General features: G+C 48.5%; 1 protein-coding gene across 1 annotated transcript in view; it reads left to right on the top strand.

Moving 5' to 3' along the window:
• Positions 1-4,578: 4,578 nt before the first annotated feature.
• The window catches only part of LOC126100904 (protein orai-2-like), a 125,120-nt gene continuing 123,698 nt past the window's right edge, over positions 4,579-6,000 (top strand). Inside the window, exon 1 of the mRNA XM_049911571.1 lies at positions 4,579-4,752. The gene's annotated coding sequence lies outside the window, so the exon portion shown is untranslated. The remainder of the gene's footprint in view (positions 4,753-6,000) is intronic.

Genomic DNA, 6,000 nt, shown 5'->3' with positions numbered 1-6,000 from the left:
GATGTACGTTACAAGCAATGTGCCGATCATTGAGTTTCTCACTGCAGAGGAAGAAACTGTGGGGAATATTCACAAACGCTTGTGCAAAGTCTATGAAGCATCTGCTGTCGACAGAAGCTCAGTCAGTCGCTGGGCTCGGAGGGTGAGGCCATCAGAAGGCGGTTCGGCGGACCTCCACGATTTGCAGCGGTCGGGGAGACCATCCACGGCTGTCACACCTGACACGTTGCAGCAAGCTGATGTTGTCATTCCCGAAGACAGACGCATTACAACTCGGCAGTTGGCACTGCATCTGTCAGTTAGCAAACGAAGTGTGGATGCAATTATCCGCACTCTTGGATATACAAAAGTGTGTGCAAGATGGGTCCCGCGGTGTCTAACGGTGGATCCCAAATCGCACAGAAAAAACATTTGTCTTGACTTGTTGGAACGTTTTGAAACTGAGGGGAATGCCTTATTGTCCCAGATTGTGACAAGCGATGAAACACGGGTTCACCATTTTGAGCCCGAAACAAAACGACAGTTGAGGTATATTCCCTCTGCCGCGGAGTGTGCGCTGATATGAAACTTCCTGGCAGATTAAAACTGTGTGCCCGACCGAGACTCGAACTCGGGACCTTTGCCTTTCGCGGGCAAGTGCTCTACCATCTGAGCTACCGAAGCACGACTCGCGCCCGGTAGTCACAGCTTTACTTCTGCCAGTACCTCGTCTCCTACCTTCCAAACTTTACAGAAGCTCTCCTGCGCAGGAGGTACTGGCAGAAGTAAAGCTGTGAGTACCGGGCGTGAGTCGTGCTTCGGTAGCTCAGATGGTAGAGCACTTGCCCGCGAAAGGCAAAGGTCCCGAGTTCGAGTCTCGGTCGGGCACACAGTTTTAATCTGCCAGGAAGTTTCAAAACGACAGTTGATGGAACGGCGCCTTTCCCACTCCCCACAGAAGAAAAAATTTGAAGCAACCGCTTCCGCCGACAAGATCACGATAACCGTGTTCTGGGACGTTGAAGGTGTGATTCTCATTGATGTGATGTCAAGAGACGGTACCATTAATTCAGAAGCATATGGGCCGGCCGCAGTGGCCGTGCGGTTCTAGGCGCTCCAGTCCGGAGCCGCGCTGTTGCTACGGTCGCAGGTTCGAATCCTGCCTCGGGCATGGGTGTATGTGATGTCCTTAGGTTCGTCAGGTTTAAGTAGTTCTAAGTTCTAGGGGACTGATGACCACAGCAGTTGAGTCCCATAGTGCTCAGAGCCATTTGAACCATTTGCACCAGAAGCATATGGCAACAAATTAACAGAACTCAAGACGCGCTTCCGGGCGCTTCGGGGCCACAGCAACCCAGGAGATGTTTTGCTGCAACACAATAGCGCTCGGCCCCACACAAGTCTGAGGACTGCTGAACACATCGCAATGCAGGATTGGGCAGTGTTACCCCATCCACCCTTCAGCCCTGACTTGGCCCCTCGGCCTTCCACTTGTTTGCACCAGTAAAGGATGCCATTGGTGGAAGGCATTTTGAGGACGATGAGGAGGTGATTCACACAGTGAAGCACAAGCTCCGCCACCAGGACAAGGTTTGGTACCGACAAGGATCAGACGCCCTTGTTTCGAGCTGTAGGAGGGGATGGAGATTACGTGGAAAAATAGGGCGCGTAGATAAAACGCCGTTCTTTCGTGTGTGTAATTCTCATTATGTTCAATAAAGAATTGTTGAAGGAAAAAAGCGGTGCATTACGTTCTGGGCAACCCTCGTGTATTCGGACTTAATGTATAACGGTTGTTATCAAATGGCTCTGAGCACTATGGGACTTAACATCTGAGGTCATCAGTCCCCTAGAACTTAGGATTGCTTAAGCGTAACTAACCTAAGGACATCATACACATCCATGCCTGAGGCAAGATTCGAACCTGCGATCGTAGCGGTCGCGCGGTTCCAGAATGAAGCGCCTAGAAACCCCCGGCCACAATGGCCGGCACGGTTGGTATCCCGCAACCTCAGTTTCTCCATTCGGTGCTGGGCGAAGGGAAAAAGTGACGCTGCGTCTAGGGTGACCCGCCTCAACTTGAAAATGGCGTTGTCTTCTGTTGATGTCCAGTGTAAATCGACCTGAAGGGTGCCCTGTTCCGATCTATTGGAAATGAAATTACATTGCATCTACATCTACATGACTACTCTGCAATTCACATTTAAGTGCTTGGCAGAGGGTTCGTCGAACCACAATCATGCTATCTCTCTACCATTCCACTCCCGAACAGCGCGCGGGAAAAACGAACACCTATACCTTTCTGTTCGACCTCTGATTTCTCTTATTTTATTTTGATGATAATTCCTACCTATGTAGGTTGGGCTCAACAAAATATTTTCGCATTCGGAAGAGAAAGTTGGTGACTGAAATTTCGTAAATAGATCTCGCCGCGACGAAAAACGTCTTTGCTGTAATGACTTCCATCCCTACTCGCGTATCATATCTGCCACACTCTCTCCCCTACTACGTGATAATACAAAACGAGCTGCCCTTTTTTGCACCCTTTCGATGTCCTCCGTCAATCCCACCTGGTAAGGATCCCACACCGCGCAGCAATATTCTAACAGAGGACGAACGAGTGTAGTGTAAGCTGTCTCTTTAATGGACTTGTTGCATCTTCTAAGTGTCCTGCCAATGAAACGCAACCTTTGGCTCGCCTTCCCCACAGTATTATCTATGTGGTCTTTCCAACTGAAGTTGCTCATAATTTTAACACCCAGGTACTTAGTTGAATTGACAGCCTTGAGAATTGTACTATTTATCGAGTAATCGAATTCCAAAGGATTTCTTTTGGAACTCATGTGGATCACCTCACACTTTTCATTATTTAGCATCAACTTCCACCTGCCACACCATACAGCAATCTTTTCTAAATCGCTTTGCAACTGATACTGGTCTTCGGATGACCTTACTAGACGGTAAATTACAGCATCATCTGCGAACAACCTAAGAGAACTGCTCAGATTGTCACCCAGGTCATTTATATAGATCAGGAACAACAGAGGTCCCAGGACGCTTCCCTTGGGAACACCTGATATCACTTCAGTTTTACTCGATGAGTTGCCGTCTATTACTACGAACTGCGGCCTTCCTGACAGGAAATCACGAATCCAGTAGCACAACTGAGACGATACCCCATAGGCCCGAAAGGAATCTAATCGGTATACAATCTGGACCTGAAGACTTGCCCGTATCAAGGGATTTGAGTTGCTTCGCAACCCCTAAGGTATCTACTTCTAAGAAACTCATGCTAGCAGCTGTTCGTGTTTCAAATTCTGGAATATTCCATTCATCTTCCCTGGTGAAGGAATTTCGGAAAACTGCGTTCAATAACTCCGGTTTAGCGGCACAGTCGCCGGTAACAGTACCATCGGCACTGCGCAGCGAAGGTATTGACTGCGTCTTGCCGCTTGTGTACTTTACATACGACCAGAATTTCTTCTGCTTTTCTACCAAATTTCGAGACAATGTTTCGTTGTGGGACCTATTAAAGGCATTTCGCATTGAAGTCCGTGCCAAATTTCGCGCATCTGTAAATTTTAGCCAATCCTCGGGATTTCGCGTTCTTCTGAACTTCGCATGCTTTTTCCGTTGCCTCTGAAACAGAGTTCGGACCTGTTTTGTGTACCACGGGGGATCAGTTCCATCTCTTACCAATTTATGAGGTATGAATCTCTCAATTATTGTTGCTGTTATATCTTTGAATTTGAGCCACATCTCGTCTACATTTGCATAGTCAGTTCGGAAGGAATGGAGATTGCCTCTTAGGAAGGCTTCTAGTGACACTTTATCCGCTTTTTTAAATAAAATTATTTTGCGTTTGTTTCTGGTGGATTTGGAAGAAACGGTATTGAGCCTTGCTACAACGACCTTGTGATCATTAATCCCTGTATCAGTCATGATGCTCTCTATCAGCTCTGGATTGTTTTCGCAACCATTTACAATTCGCGTGGGTTCGTGGACTAACTGCTCGAAATAATTTTCGGAGAAAGCATTTAGGACAATCTCGGAAGATGTTTTCTGCCTACCACCGGTTTTGAACAAGTATTTTTGCCAACATATCGAGGGAAGGTTGAAGTCCCAACCAACTATAACTAATTGCATATGGCAGTTCAGTTCACACGGCTTGTGCAAGTCTGGGACACGCGCGTCGATGATGATAAAATGATAAGGACAACACACACAATCAGTCCCGGACGAAGAAAATCTGCGACCTGGCCGGGAATCGAATCCGGGGCCCGAAGATCAGACGTCAGCAACGCTAACCACAGGACCACGATTTACTAAAGACTAGTTCGTACACGAGTCCGATCCGGAGGCAGACTTTGTCGCAGTAGTCGCGTAAATGCTGACGACGGCGCAATCGGACCAGAGCCGGCGCGCCCACGTCGACCGCTTCCTTCCGTGTCCCAGCCGCAACTGCGCGCTCCGTGGCAACCGGCCGGGGCAAGTGGCTGGCCGGGCGACGGTGGCGCCGAGCGCGGCCACAGCCGCAGCCGCCGCCGCCGGAACCAAAGCGATAGCGGCGACCGCAGGCCTTCAGTCTCACAGCGGACAGCGACGCTCACGAACCTCGCAGGGGACCGCAGCCAGCCGCGCCGGCGTCAGCATCCAGCTCGGAGAAGAAACGACAGATCAACGCACCGGCCGGGATCAATGGTGGTGCTGCGCGGGTTGCCGTCCGGTGCTTCCAGCAGGCGCTCATTGTGACACGAGAGTTTATTCCAAAAAGTGAGTGAGTTTTCTACAGAGGTTGCCGATTACCAAATAGCCACTTTAAGCCCACTTGTTCATTTGCTGGCAAGTGAAGAGGGATTGAGGCCTTCGAATTGCACTCTCAGTCAAACCCACCGGTATTTGACATGCCGTTGTTCTGGAGATGTTCGTCGTATTTCGGAAATCCGTGTTTGAGGTACAGAACACTCCCAATTAACCAAACGCGGATTGTACTATTTGCAGGTTGTCCAGCTACATTTTTTTAATAATATACTGAAGAACTGTGCAATTGGTATACATACTAATTTCTAGTTGACTTACTGCCTTTTGACGTTGGTGGCCAACAGCAAAGGATACTGAAGAACTGTGCAATTGGTATACATACTAATTTCTAGTTGACTTACTGCCTTTTGACGTTGGTGGCCAACAGCAAAGGAGGGTAAAGTGAAGTAAATTGGTATGGCATGACTGACTGGCATTCCCACGAGAGAGATGTGCAGCCTCCTCTTTACGAGTTCTTCCTATTGGGCGCCACTTGTGCGAATTGTGCGCCCTTAGCCTTCCCCTACCGGGGAAAGGCGACCTATAGCTTAACGTGGAATGCGTTTTGACACGTCTTCACGTCACTGAGAGGCGAAGACTGCAAAATTCTGGTCTCTGAGCGGGAATCGATCTCGGAACCTTACGGTCTCCAGTCTCGCACTTTAACAGTTGCCACCAAGGCCGACAGAAAAGGAGGGTGAGTCTCTTCACAATGGTAGTCACTCGTGGTGGCGAAACGTTAGAAACAAAATCACTAAACAAACGTCGGCCGGAGATGTCCGGACGAAAGCCAACGGCAAAGTAATACCTCAACAGGTGGCCATGAAAGCCTCAACAATTTTGTTAATTTCTGCTACTGAAGACGTAGGTGACGAAAACATGCGAGGGTGGTTAAATAGCGATACCTGTGAAGTGAGACGTGAGTAGCTAGATGATGCGAATATAGTGGACAACGTGTGTTCGGTAGAGAGAGAGAGAGACAGACAGAAAGAGAGAGAGAGAGAGAGCGAACACAAGGCGATTGAGAAATCCGTTATCAGGCACACAGAGGTAATTAAGTGTGCAGGTCTGCTATTAGCGTATACAGGTCAAAATTCATTTGACCGTACAAATGCTTTGATTTTCCGGAATATGACAACCATCGTGATGAAAAAAAAGTGCATGAAACGTGGAAACAGAGAAAAATGAACGATTATTCCCCAGAGGTGAACTGGAAGCAAG

The sequence above is a fragment of the Schistocerca cancellata genome, chromosome 9, assembly GCF_023864275.1.
Source record: "Schistocerca cancellata isolate TAMUIC-IGC-003103 chromosome 9, iqSchCanc2.1, whole genome shotgun sequence".
Lineage (NCBI taxonomy): Eukaryota > Metazoa > Arthropoda > Insecta > Orthoptera > Acrididae > Schistocerca > Schistocerca cancellata.
The sequence above is the reverse complement of the archived record's forward strand: the minus strand, read 5'-3'. Positions and strand labels throughout refer to the sequence as shown.